General features: G+C 45.5%; 1 protein-coding gene and 1 long non-coding RNA gene across 8 annotated transcripts in view; one reads left to right on the forward strand and one right to left on the reverse strand.

Moving 5' to 3' along the window:
• The window catches only part of LOC126991193 (zinc finger protein 239-like), a 62,661-nt gene extending 54,588 nt beyond the window's left edge, over positions 1–8,073 (forward strand). For all 6 annotated transcript variants that reach the window (XR_007745245.1, XR_007745249.1, XR_007745246.1 and 3 more), the window contains 5 exons: positions 2,712–2,838; positions 4,867–5,050; positions 7,067–7,111; positions 7,375–7,605; positions 7,941–8,073. The gene's annotated coding sequence lies outside the window, so the exon portion shown is untranslated. The remainder of the gene's footprint in view (positions 1–2,711; positions 2,839–4,866; positions 5,051–7,066; positions 7,112–7,374; positions 7,606–7,940) is intronic.
• LOC126991195 (uncharacterized) overlaps positions 7,910–14,095 on the reverse strand; it is a 46,530-nt gene continuing 40,344 nt past the window's right edge. Inside the window, exons 1-3 of one of the 2 annotated variants that reach the window (XR_007745259.1) lie at positions 10,924–13,974; positions 9,161–9,344; positions 7,910–8,053 (exon numbers count right to left, since the gene is read on the reverse strand). This is a non-coding gene — a long non-coding RNA (uncharacterized LOC126991195). Of the gene's footprint in view, positions 8,054–9,160; positions 9,345–10,923; positions 13,975–14,095 lie in introns of those variants that run through there. The other variant, XR_007745260.1, reaches the window with a different exon arrangement.

The raw sequence follows: 14,095 nt of genomic DNA on the forward strand, positions 1-14,095 counted from the left end.
TCCTGTTGAGAGGGTCTTCTATTGGAAGAAGTTGAATAATGCAGAGTGGAGTCGTCGGCGTATGAGTGGACAGGACAGTTTGTTATGGAAAGAAGATCATTGATGAATAATAGGAAGAGAGTGGGTGATAGGACAGAGCCCTGTGGAACACCAGTGTTGGTAGGTTTAGGGCAAGAGCAGTGACCGTCTACCACCACAGAGATAGAACGGCCGGAAAGGAAACTGGTATATATAGAATCCGAAAGAGGGCAGTTTAGAAAGCAAAGACTTGTGCCAGACTCTGTCGAAGGCTTTCGATATGTCTAGCGCAACAGAGAAAGTTTCACCGAAACGGCTAAGAGAGGATGACCAAGAATCAGTTAAGAGAGCAAGAAGATCGCCAGTAGATCGCCCCTTGCGGAACCCATACTGGCGATCAGATAGAAGGTTAGAAGTGGAAAGGTGCTTTTGAATCTTCCGGTTAAGGATTGATTCAAAAGCTTTAGATAGACAGGAAAGTAAAGCTATAAGGCGGTAGTTTGAGGGATTGGAACGGTCACCCTTCTTAGGCACAGGCTGTACAAAGGCATACTTCCAGCAGGAAGGAAAGATAGATGTTGATAGGCAGAGACGAAAGAGTTTGACCAGGCAGGGTGTCAGCACAGAAGCACAGTTTTTAAGGACAATAGGAGGCCCTCCATCAGGTCCATAAGCCTTCTGAGAGTTGAGGCCAGAGAGGGCATAGAAAACATCATTTGGAAGAATCTTAATAACAGGCATAAAGGAGTCAGAGGGGGGATGAGTAGGAGGAATATGCCCAGAATCGTCCAGGGTGGAGTTCTTACAGAAAGTTTGAGTGAAGAGTTCAGCCTTAGAGACAGATGAGACGGCAGTGCTGCCGTCAGGGTTAAGGAGAAGAGGGAAAGAGGAAGAAGTGAAATTGAAGGAGATATTTTTGGCTAGATGCCAGAAGTCATGGGAAGAATTAGAAGAAGCAAGGTGTTGACATTTTCTATTAATGAAAGAAGTTTTGGTAAGTCGGAGAAGAGATTTGGCACGATTCCGGGCTGAAATGTAAAGATCAAAGTTAGCGGGAGTTCGAAGGCTCTGGAACCTTTTGTGAGCTGCCTCTCTATCTTTAATAGCACGAAAACAAGTATGATTAAACCAAGGCTTTTTAGCATGAGGAGTAGAGAAAGTACGTGGAATGTATGCCTCCATTCCAGAGACAATCACCTCTGTGATGCGTTGAGCTCACACAGAGGGGTCTCTCTCCTGGAAGCAGTAATCATTCCACAGGAAATCGGAAAAGAACATCCTCAGGTCGTCCCACCGAGCTGAAGCAAAATGTCAGAAGCATCGCCTCTTCGGTGGATCCAGAGGATGTACAGGAACGATAGGACAGGATACAGAAATAAGGTTATGATCGGAGGAGCCCAACGGAGAGAACAGTTTGACAGAGTAAGCAGAAGGATTAGAGGTAAGGAAGAGGTCTAGAATGTTGGGCCTGTCTCCAAGACGGTCGGGAATACGTGTAGGGTGCTGAACCAACTGCTCCAGGTCGTTGAGGATAGCAAAGTTGTAGGCTTGTTCGCCAGGCTGGTCAGTGAAAGAGGATCAAAGCCAAAGCTGGTGGTGATCATTGAAATCTCCCATAATGGAGATATCAGCAAAGGGAGAGTGAGTCAAGATGTGCTCCACTTTAGAGTTCAAAGCCACAAATTTGGCCCGTCGCTGCTACACGGTAAAGCCACAAATTTGGCCCGTCACTGCTACATGGTAAAGCCACAAATTTGGCCCGTCGCTGCTACATGGTAAAGCCACAAATTTGGCCCGTCGCTGTTACACAGTAAAGCCACAAATTTGGCCCATCGCTGCTACACGGTAAAGCCACAAATTTGGCCCATCGCTGCTACACGGTAAAGCCACAAATTTGGCCCGACGCTGCTACACGGTAAAGCCACAAATTTGGCCCATCGCTGCTACACGGTAAAGCCACAAATTTGGCCCGACGCTGCTACACGGTAAAGCCACAAATTTGGCCCATCGCTGCTACACGGTAAAGCCACAAATTTGGACCGTCGCTGCTACACAGTAAAGCCACAAATTTGGCCTGACGCTGCTACACGGTAAAGCCACAAATTTGGACCGTCGCTGCTACACAGTAAAGCCATAAATTTGGCCCGTCGCTGCTACACGGTAAAGCCACAAATTTGGCCCATCGCTGCTACACGGTAAAGCCACAAATTTGGCCCATCGCTGCTACACGGTAAAGCCACAAATTTGGCCCATCGCTGCTACACAGTAAAGCCACAAATTTGGCCCATCGCTGCTACACGGTAAAGCCACAAATTTGGCCCATCGCTGCTACACGGTAAAGCCACAAATTTGGCCCATCGCTGCTACACGGTAAAGCCACAAACTTGGCCCGTTGCTGCTACATGGTTAATTATTGATACACATGACCACAAAATCCTGCTGAGCTATCTTTAATATTTTTAGAGCTAGCTCACAAGACGTCCAATCATTTCCATGCATATTTCCTATTTTTTTCATACTGTCCCTGATATTCATGTGTGTTTGTGTGTGTTTTTCTCCGTTTGTATTTCATGTGCGTCACTGGGATTTGTGTGTACGTGTGGCAACTATTCACACACACACACACACCAAACCACGTAGAGCTATCTTTAATACTTTTAGAGCTAGCTCACAAAACGTCCAAACTTTTTCAGACCTGGCGGCCGTCAAGTTTTACCCTCCTGAGCTGCTGGCGTTGGTGGTGCCCAGGCTGGAACACTCCCCGCCCAGGGCTACGACAACCTGAGGAGGCACAGCAAGACTCTGCCCCTGGCTTATAAGGTATTGGTGGTGGTAGTAGTAGTAGTAGTAGTAGTTGTAAGCCAAGATGTATAATAACTGTTTGTGGTTTTGTTAGGGTAGGTTAGGTTTAGGGTATCTTCTAACACATGACAGCCAGCACCTTAGGGTATAAATCAACACAGAATGACCTCACTTTGTTGCATAAAATGTCTTGTTAGTAAGGAAGCGTATATGAATTTTCTGAGTCAAGACCTGTAGTGACTGTTTAGGGTTTTGTTAGGTTAGTTAAGTTTAGGGTATCTTCAAACACAAGATAGCCAGAAACCTATAGCAGAGATCAACACAGAATGACCTCACTTTGTTGTATAAAATGTCTCGTTAGTAAGGAAGCATGTGTGAATTTTCTGAGTCAAGACCTGTAGTAACTGTTTAGGGTTTTGTTAGGGTAGGTTAGATTTAGGGTATCTTCTAACACTTGACTGCCAGCACCTTATGGTATAAATCAACACAGAATGACCTCACTTTGTTGCATAGAAAGTCTCATTAGCAAGGAAGCATAGGTGAATTTTCTGAGTCAAGACCTGAAGTAACTGTTTAGGGTTTTGTTAGGTTAGTTAAGTTTAGGGTATCTTGAAGTCATAACAGCCAGCACCTTAGGGTATAAATCAACACAGAATGAACTCACTTTGTTGTATAAAATGTTTCGTTAGTAAGGAAGCATGTATGAATTTTCTGAGTCAAGACCTGTAGTAGCTGTTTAGGATTTTGTTAGGTTAGTGAAGTTTAGGGTATCTTCAAACACATGACAGTCAACACCTTATGGTAAAAACCAACACAGAATGACCTCACTTTATTGTATAAAATGTCTCGTTAGTAAGGAAGCTTATATGAGTTTTCTGAGTCAAGACCTGTAGTAGCTGTTTAGGGTTTTGTTAGGTTAGGTTAGTTAAATATAGGGTATCTTGAAGCACATGACAGCCAGCACCTTAGGATATAAATCAACACAGAATGAACTCACTTTGTTGTATAAAATGTCTCGTTAGTAAGGCAGCATATATGAATTTTCTGAGTCAAGACTTATAGTAACTGTTTAGGGTTTTGTTAGGTTAGGTTAGGTTAAGTTTAGGGTATCTTCAAACACCTGACAGCCAGCACATTATGGTGTAAATCAACATAGAATGACCTCAATTTGTTGTATAAAATGTCTCGTTAGTAAGGAAACATGTATGAATTTTCTGAGTCAAGACCTGTAGTAACTGTTTAGGGTTTTGTTAGGTTAGATAAGTTTAGGGTATCTTGAAACACATGACAGCCAGCACCTTAGGGTATAAATCAACACAGAGTGACCTCACTTTGTTGTATAAAATGTTTTGTTTGTAAGGAAGCATGTATGAAATTTCTGAGTCAAGACTTATAGTAACTGTTTAGGGTTTTGTTTGGTTAGATCAGGTTAAGTTTAGGGTGTCTTCAAACACAAGACAGCCAGAAACCTATAACACACATCAACACAGAATGACCTCACTTTGTTGTATAGGAAGTCTCATTAGCAAGGAAGCATGTATGAGTTTTCTGAGTCAAGACCTGTAGTGACTGTTTAGGATTTTGTTAGGTTAGTTAAGTTTAGGGTATCTTGAAACACATAACAGCCAGCACCTTAGGGTATAAATCAACACAGAATGACCTCACTTTGTTGTATAAAATGTCTCGTTAGTCAGGAAGCATAGATGAATTTTCTGAGTCAAGACCTGTAGTAACTGTTTAGGGTTTTGTTTGGTTAGGTTAGTTAAGTTTAGGGTATCTTGAAACACATGACAGCCAGCTGTTCAAGTGATCTTATACAAGCAAGCATATCAACCTGGTAGCAGCAATGGGCCAAATTTGTGGCTTTACCGTGTAGCAGCGACGGGCCAAATTTGTGGCTTTACCGTGTAGCAGCGACGGGCCAAATTTGTGCCATGACATAAACCCCCCAAAATAGATGATGCATAAACTGAACACAAATGCTTTGATAATATTATGAAATGGTTTGTGTGAGTGATGATTTTTTCCCATTTTTCTCGCTTGGAGGGACCATTAAGAAACATGATCCCCGCTGCTGCCACCACCACTGGGTTAACATGTGCCGGCGACGATCTGTTCACACGTCACTTGCCGCAGCGTTGAGGCGGGATGCAGCGTGCTCTGAGGCGACCCCGGGCAGGAGGCAACATGTGACCTCGGGCGCCAAACCTTTGACCTCTATTCAGGAGCAGTAAGTAGTGGGCCTTTTTATATATATATATATATATTTTTCTTTATGCCCTTGAACTGTCTCCTTAGCTGTGAAAAAAAAAAGAAAACTGACTCATTGCCGTCCTGGAGTGAATAGACTGTGATCCAGGTGAACGTATTACTCGGGTGACATGTTAACTTATTCACTTTGAGGTGAGTGTTGCTGTCGAGAAAACAAGTCATCTTCACTTTGCTCTGAGTCTGGAAGCATTATGGAACATTATCTCTCTCTCTCTCTCTCTCTCTCTCTCTCTCTCTCTCTCTCTCGGCCCACATTTCGACCGCCACACACATTTGACCAGACTTTCCTAGGAGTTGTGGGCATTTCCAGGGGTAGTTTTGTGACCCTTCCTCTGTACCTCCTCTGTACTGTGAACCTAAGGAAACACATTTGACCAGGCTTTCCTAGGAGTTGTGGGCATTTCCTGGGGTAGTTTTGTGACCCTGGTAGTGTGACCCTTCCTCTGTACCCTGAACCTAAAGAAACACACATTTGACAAGGCTTTCCTAGGAGTTGTGGGCATTTCCTGGGGTAGTTTTGTGACCCTGGTAGTGTGACCCTTCCTCTGTACCCTGAACCTAAAGAAACACACATTTGGCAAGGCTTTCCTAGGAGTTGTGGGCATTTCCTGGGGTAGTTTTGTGACCCTGTTAGTGTGACCCTTCCTCTGTACCCTGAACCTAAAGAAACACACATTTGGCAAGGCTTTCCTCGGAGTTGTGGGCATTTCCAGGGGTAGTTTTGTGACCCTGGTAGTAGTTTGACCCTTCCTCTGTACTGTGAACTTAAAGAAACACACATTTGACCAGGCTTTCCTGGGAGTTGTGGGCATTTCCTGGGGTAGTTTTGTGACCCTGGTAGTGTGACCCTTCCTGTGTACCCTGAACCTAAAGAAACACACATTTGGCAAGGCTTTCCTAGGAGTTGTGGGCATTTCCAGTAGTAGTTTTGTGACCCTGGTGGTAGTTTGACCCTTACTCTGTACTGTGAACTTAAAGAAACACACATTTAACCAGGCTTTCCTGGGAGTTGTGGGCATTTCCTGGGGTAGTTTTGTGACCCTGGTAGTGTGACCCTTCCTGTGTACCCTGAACCTAAAGAAACACACATTTGGCAAGGCTTTCCTAGGAGTTGTGGGCATTTCCAGTGGTAGTTTTGTGACCCTGGTGGTAGTTTGACCCTTACTCTGTACTGTGAACCTAAGAGAACACACATTTGACCAGGCTTTCCTAGGAGTTCTGGGCATTTCCAGGGGTAGTTTTGTGACCCTTCCTCTGTACCATGAACCTAAGGAAACACACATTTGACCAGGCTTTCTTAGGAGTTGTGGGCATTTCCAGGGGTAGTTTTGTGACCCTGGTGGTAGTGTGACCCTTCCTCTGTACCATGAACCTAAGGAAACACACATTAGAACCCAACCCACCTCCGTTTTGGCCCTGGGAGGTGGTTGGTGTGAGGGTCGGATGCCAGGCTCACCAGCAGGGACTTGGCAGAACACACACACTATAACTTGTGACTATAATTCTGCGCCTAACTGCTGCTGCTGCTGCGGTCATAACTTTGGGGTGTAACTGAGATGGGATTTTTTATTTATTTATATATATATATATATATATATATATATATATATATATATATATATATATATATATATATATATATATATATATATATATATATATATTTTGTGTGTGTGTGTGTGTGTGTGTGTGTGTGTGTGTGTGTGTGTGTGTGTGTGTGTGAGAGAGAGGAAGAGAAAGGAAGATTATAGATTTTTCCTTTTCAGATGTGGAGGTAACTCTCTCTCTCTCTCTCTCTCTCTCTCTCTCTCTCTCTCTCTCTCTCTCTCTCTCTCTCTCTCTCTCTCTCTCTCTCAGGAATAAGAAAATAGATTAATTATATATACTTTTATTATTATTATCATTATTATCATTATTATCATTATCATTATTATCATTATTATTATTATTATTATTATTATTATTATTATTACAGATCTCACAACTGATGGAAGCTGGGACGGAAAGTTGCCGAAATGTGGTAAGCTACAATTTCCTCTTTCAACCATGATTTCTACCAGTCTACCACAATCTACCAGGGTCTAACCACCATACAATCATTTGCCCAACGTCCCTCTACCACAATTCAACCATCAGTCTGCAAATTCAACCAAAAAACTCAACTTGTTCAAAACTTTTTCAACTCTGTAACCCCAAAATGTCAACCCAAGACCTGACATTCAACCACAATTTCTACCACTCCACCACACTCTACCGGGACCTAACCACCATATATCTTTTCAGGGCAATGGCTGACTGGCTGGTGCTGTCTGCTCACTCAGCTCAGCAAGGGAGTGGAGGCTGGATCTCTCTCTCGCTCTCTCTCGCTCTCTCTCTCTCTCTCTGTCACAAAAAAGTAACATAAAGGTGTATAACGTCCATTGAAGAGAGAGAGAGAGAGAGAGAGAGAGAGAGAGAGAGAGAGAGAGAGAGAGAGAGAGAGAGAGAGAGAGAGGAGGTTCAAATATATCCATGGTAATATAATATTCAACTTTATTTATCTTCTATTTTATACAACAACAGCTGAGAGAGAGAGAGAGTTCTATCTCATCCTCTCTCTCCAACATCCAGGCGGCATCTTGGGAGGGGAAGGGAAGGGAAGAATACAATAGCTCACTGGTGGACAGGAAAGAGAGAGAGGAGGAAGAATAGGAAGAGGAGGAGGAGGAGTAGTAAGTTTAAATACATCCATTGTAATATATATTTCCAAACTTTATTAGTGTTCTCTTTTATACAAAGAGAGAGAGAGAGTGTTCCATCTCTCTCTCTTTCCTTCCTTCCTTAATCTCCCTCCATCTTCTCCCCAACAGGACTCGTCTCAGCTGGTCTCATCTTGTCTCCCCAGCATCCAGGCAGCATCTTGAAGACCTGACTGGTCCCCTCGGCTCAGTGGTCTTGTCTCTGTCTCCTTCCCTGCAAGAGTCTGGCAGAGTTTAGTGCCAAGAGTGTGTGTGTGTGTGTGTGTGTGTGTGTGTGTGTGTGTGTGTGTGTGTCTCTCTCTCTCTCTCTCTCTCTCTCTCTCTCTCAGCTCCCAGGCCCCACAGGGTGTCCCCCCAGTGTGTTGACAACCCCCACAGACACATGCCCCCCCCAGACACATAAGGGACCCCCCCCCCCTCCCCTCTCTCTCTGCAAGAAGTGTCAGTTTGGTCAATAAATATTCAAGCAATTTCTGGTGTTTTTTTTCGTCCATTCTGCAAAGTTTTCAAAGACACAGACCTTGATAAAAGTGGAGATAACAGGGAAACGAAGAGGAGGAGGAAGAGCAAAGATTAAACTATTTTTTAGCATAGGAGGAAAAATGAGAAAAATGGAGTCAAACTTGGAGGAGAAAATGAACGAACCCACCAAAATTAAAGCGGAGAAATACACAGACCTTGATAAAAGTGGAGATAACAGGGAAACGAAGAGGAGGAGGAAGAGGAAAGATTAAGCTATTTTTTTGTATAGGAGGAAAAATGAGAAAAATGGACTTGAACTTGGAGGAGGAAATTAACAAAACCACCAAAATTATGTTGGAGAAATACACAGACCTTGATAAAAGTGGAGATAACAGGGAATCGAAGAGGAGGAGGAAGAGCAAAGATTAAACTATTTTTTGGCATAGGAGGAAAGGAGGAAGAATGAGAAAAATGGAGTCAAACTTGGAGGAGAAAATGAACGAAACCACCAAAATTAAACCGGAGAAATACACAGACCTTGATAAAAGTGGAGATAACAAGGAAACGAAGAGGAGGAGGAAGAAGCGAAAGACAGGAGGAGGAAGAGGAAAGATTTAACTTTTTCGGCATAGGAGGAAAAGAGGAAGGAAAAAGGAGTTGAACTTGGAGGAGGAAATGAAAGAAACCACCAAAATTACGCTGGAAAAATACACAGACCTTGATAACAGTGGAGATAACAAGGAAACGAAGAGGAGGAGGAAGAAGAGGAAGACAGGAGGAGGAAGAGGAAAAATTAAGCTATTTTTTGGTATAGGAGGAAAGGAGGGAAAAACGGAGGAAACATGGAGAGAATCAGTGAGGGGAAGTACCTGTTCTTGAGGCAGCCCCTGACCTGACGTAACCTTGTGCCTGAGCATACACTGGGGGTGGGTTGCTTCACTCACCCACAGCCTCCATGCGTCCTCCCCCCAGGTGATGAGGTGCGTGGGTGTCCCCTTGGTGGTCTCCTGGGCTCACTGGAGGGCTGAGTCTGGTCTCATCTCAGCTCCTTCCCTGAAAGAACCATCACAGAGTTAGTGTGTGTGTGTGTGTGTGTGTGCATCAATTTCAAGTGCCAATATCTCGGCAAGCACATCAGTTAGGAACACAAGATTCTAACACAAGATGCTCCTAACACTCACCTACATCACTTGTAACTGGCAGTGTTCATAATCTTCTAGCTCATGAGAAATTTGCACTCAACGAAAAACTTTCCAACATAAAAATATCCAAAATTCAATGACAACTTCAACTCTAACTGCCAATATCTTGTAATCCACGCCAGTTAGGAACACAAGATTCTAACACAAGATGCTCCTAACACTCACCTACAACACCTATAACTAGCAGGTCTCATAATCTTCTAGCTCCTGAGAAATTTGCACTTAACTAAAAACTTTCCAACATAAAAATATCCAAAATTCAATGACAACTCTAACTGCCAATATCTCAGAATCCCCGTCAGTTAGGAACACTATAGGAAGGCAGACGTGGAAAACCTTAGGAAACATTACAGAGAGCTGGACTGGGATGAGCTAATGGGAACAAGTGAAGTGCAGGAAAAGTGTGATATCTTTATGGAGGCGTATAAAACAGGGTCAAGAAGTTTGTACCAGAAACAGACCCAAAGAGAAGGGAAAAAGGACTGGTTTAATGCAAGGTGTGCTGAGGCAAAAGAGAAAAAGAGACAAAGTAAGGAAAAGACTAAAAAGAAATAAAAACCAAAGGAATAAAGGCGATTTTAAGGCAGCAAGAAATGAATACGTGAAAATAAGGAAGGAAGAAGAAAAGGGATATGAAAAGGATATTGTGGAAAAGTGTAAGGAACAACCCAAACTATTTTACAGATTCATAAATGGAAAGATTGAACCAAGAGAAACAATTGACAGACTGAGCGACGGGAGTGTGACAACCGCTGATCCTCAAGACACGGCGGAGTTACTAAACAAAGAGTTCTGGCAAGTTTTTACTAAAGAATCAACGAGCCACAAGAAAACAAGACAAATGTTCACATGGAAGAAGTCTCAGTATATGAAGAGGAGATATATAAACTGTTGGGGGAGCTGGAAGAGAGGAAAGCTGTAGGCAGGTAGGCGGTGGCTGAGTGGTAGCGTGCTGGGCCCACATTCACCGCGTGATGGACGACGCGGGTTCGAATCCCCACGCTACCACTAGGGATTTTTCAGTCACTGCCGAGTGGCTTAAAACTACCCACATGCTGCCCTGAAGACCACCCATCAACCCGGACTCTAGAGGAAACCGTCCAAGTGAATCAAGGAGGAGTTCCGGGGGGCAGTATGAGCCAAGAGAAGATGGCGCCACTATAAACACTTGCCTGCGCCATGACGGGCTGGGGCCGAACACCATCCAGGCCCCTCAAGCAAGCCTACCGGCGCTATAGGCATAGACGTAAAAAATATATATAAAAAAAATAAAATAAAATAAAGAAGCAGATGGTGTCTCAGGGTATATATTAACATTTCTGTTTTTCTTTTTATATATTTCCTTACAATCTTCCACTTCCCTTAGTTTAGCTGTTCTGTGTGTGTGTGTGTGTGTGTGTGTGTGTGTGTGTAGCAGCCACATCACTCACCCGCTGTGGAGTGTCTGTGGGCCTGGCCGAGGGTGCAGGCAGCAGCTGCCTCGGACAAGGGTGCCCTAGCAGGCAGCATCCAGCAGGCACACGGCCCCTCTCCAGGCCTGTGGGCAGGGCACTCACCCGCAGAGTGCCGGCACCTTCTTCTTCCTCTTCATTCATCCTACGCTACTCACTCTTCATTCATTCTTCTCCAGACCTCTGAGGCACAGCATGCCTTCCTTCCTCCCTCTTTGGTCTTCCTTCTTCTGTATTCTTCAGTCATTTTCCTCTGGGTGTTTCCGCCAAGAGTGTTCCACGCGGCACACTGCTGTACTGCCTGTGCCTTTATCTCCCCTCAGCCCCAGCACAGTGCTCAGCCTTCCCTGCTGGAGCCACTTGCCCGTCCATCACCCAGCCACTGGCCAACAATACAAGGCTTGACAAGCACCACTGGAGTGTTCCTGCCTTGACCCATTACATATTCTGCCTTCAATTCCCTCGGGGCAGCAACCCTAACAAGCCATCACAGCTCCCAGGCCGGCACTCTGCCCCAGTGGTCTCTGCTGGGCTGGGCTTAACAAGTCCATCACAGCTCCCAGGCTGGCACTCTGCCCCAGTGGTCTCTGCTGGGCTGGGCTTAACAAGTCCATCACAGCTCCCAGGCCGGCACTCTGCACCAGCGGTCTCTGCTGGGCCGGGTTTAACAAGCCATCACAGCTCCCAGGCCGGCACTCTGCCCCAGTGGTCTCTGCTGGGCCGGGTTTAACAAGCCATCACAGCTCCCAGGCCAGCACTCTGCCCCAGTGGTCTCTGCTGGGCCGGGTTTCTTGTGGAGCGCAGGGAAACTTGACAAACCCTCACACAGCGTCCCCTTGGTAATCCTGCTGATGGTCTGTTGTGGCGGCCCGAGTTACCGCTGCTGCACCGTGCCGGGGCAAGGTGGCTCGGGGCAGACGGCACTGTTCACTGTGGTGTGGCTTGTTGGCTGCTGCACTTTGCCGGGGCAGACAGCACTGTTCACTGTGGTGTTGGCTGCTGCACTGTGCCGGGGCAAGGTGGATCGGGGCAGATAGCACTGTTCACTGTGGTGTGGCTTGTTGGCTGCTGGACTGTACTGGGGCAAGGTGGCTTGGGGCAAACAGCACTGTTCACTGTGGTGTTGGCTGCTGCACTGTGCCAGGGCAGACAGCACTGTTCACTGTGGTGTTGGTGAATCTCTCAGCAGTCAGCCACAACACGGTGCCAGTCCTCCCCAGATGCTGTTGATGACTGGCTCCCCGTCACACACACACAGCAGCACAACACACCACCTCAGAAGTGGGTCTTCATGTGCCGGGCAATGTGCCCCTTCGTGTTAAAGTGCTTCCCACACACTTGAACTCTCTCAGGCCAGAGTATCTGAACATGTGATGCTCCAGGGTTTGCTTCTCTCTGAATCTTTCTCCACATTCCAGACACTCATGAGGCCTTTCACCAGTGTGTGTGTGTTGAGGCAACCCTTCTGTGTAAGCCTTTGGCCACAAACTTCACACTCATGAGGCCTTTCACCAGTGTGTGTGTGTTGAGGCAACCCTTCTGTGTAAGCCTTTGGCCACAAACTTCACATTCATGAGGCCTTTCACCAGTGTGTGTGTGTTGAGGCAACCCTTCTGTGTAAGCCTTTGGCCACAAACTTCACATTCATGAGGCCTTTCACCAGTGTGTGTGTGTTGAGGCAACCCTTCTGTGTAAGCCTTTGGCCACAAACTTCACACTCATGAGGCCTTTCACCAGTGTGTGTGTGTTGAGACAACCCTTCTGTGTAAGCTTTTGGCCACAAACTTCACACTCATGAGGCCTTTCACCAGTGTGTGTGTGTTGAGACAACCCTTCTGTGTAAGCCTTTGGCCACAAACTTCACATTCATGAGGCCTTTCACCAGTGTGTGTGTGTTGAGGCCATCCTTCTGTGTAAGCCTTTGGCCACAAACTTCACATTCATGAGGTCGTTCACCAGTGTGTGTAAGGGCGTGTGAGTTGAGTTTACTCTCGCAACTGAACACTTTGCCACACTCTTGACATTCATGGGGTCCTTCACTTTTTTTGTTTTAGTTTACTTTTTCAGTCTTGATTATGGGTGATGGGGCACTCTGCCAAGTTCCTAACAATCACCCACTTTTTAGAGGCTGCAACCGAGGGTTCTTTTTAAGATGGTAGTGGTTCCCTTAAGGGCAATTGTTTGGATTTCTGTTGCCCTCAGGTTTCCTGGGATTTTAGCTAGATGGTCTTTGAAGTTCTTTTTCAGTAGGCCTGTTGCTCCGGCAATGACTGGCACAATCGAGATGTTCTTCAATTTCCAGTTTCTTTTCATATCATGCATCAGGCCTTGATATTTGGTGACCTTCTCCCTTTCAACTCTGTTTAGCCCACTGTCATGTGGGATACTGACCTCAACTATCATAGCCACTTTTTCTTTCCTGTTCCACACAACCAGGTCCGGTTTCACTGCAGCATTATCTAGGTAGGTAGCTGTTGCAATTACCTGGTCATAGTAGATGGTGTGCGTCTCATTTCCAGTGATTTTCTCTGGCTGATGTTCCCACACTTTGCTAGAGCACTTGATGTTCAGGCTGTTGCAGATGGTCCAGTGTAGGTATTTGCACACTTCATCATGCCTGGCTGTGTAGTAGCCATCGGCTAGCAGAGTCTGGCAGCTGCAGATCAGGTGGCTCACACTTTCAATTTCAGTGTGGCAGAACCTGCATTTGTTGTTGTTACTGAGACCAGCCATTTTTTTTAAAGCGATGGTCATTATGGCCTGGTCTTGTGCTGCCATTATCAGCCTCTCCTGATCATAGTGGAGGGTTCCTTTGATGAGCCAGTTCAGTTCACCAGTGTGTGTAAGGGTGTGTGTGTTGAGGTCACTGTCTTTCTTTCACTAGTCTTTTCATTCCTTTCTTTCTTTTCTGTTCTTGTTGTTCCTCCATGTCTGTCTTTCTCTCTTTGTCTTCTCTTTCTTCATGTTCTTCAGCCAGGGCGGGGTTGCCAAACACTGTCCTCCACTGCCACCACATACAGCAGCACCACACAACACCTCAGGGGAAGTGGACCTTCATGTGCCTCGCAATATGGGGCTTGGTCTTGTAATGTTTGCCACAAACATCACACTTGAACTCTCTCAGCTCAGAGTGTGTGACAACGTGGCTGTT

Source organism: Eriocheir sinensis, unplaced genomic scaffold, assembly GCF_024679095.1.
Source record: "Eriocheir sinensis breed Jianghai 21 unplaced genomic scaffold, ASM2467909v1 Scaffold25, whole genome shotgun sequence".
Classification (NCBI taxonomy): domain Eukaryota; kingdom Metazoa; phylum Arthropoda; class Malacostraca; order Decapoda; family Varunidae; genus Eriocheir; species Eriocheir sinensis.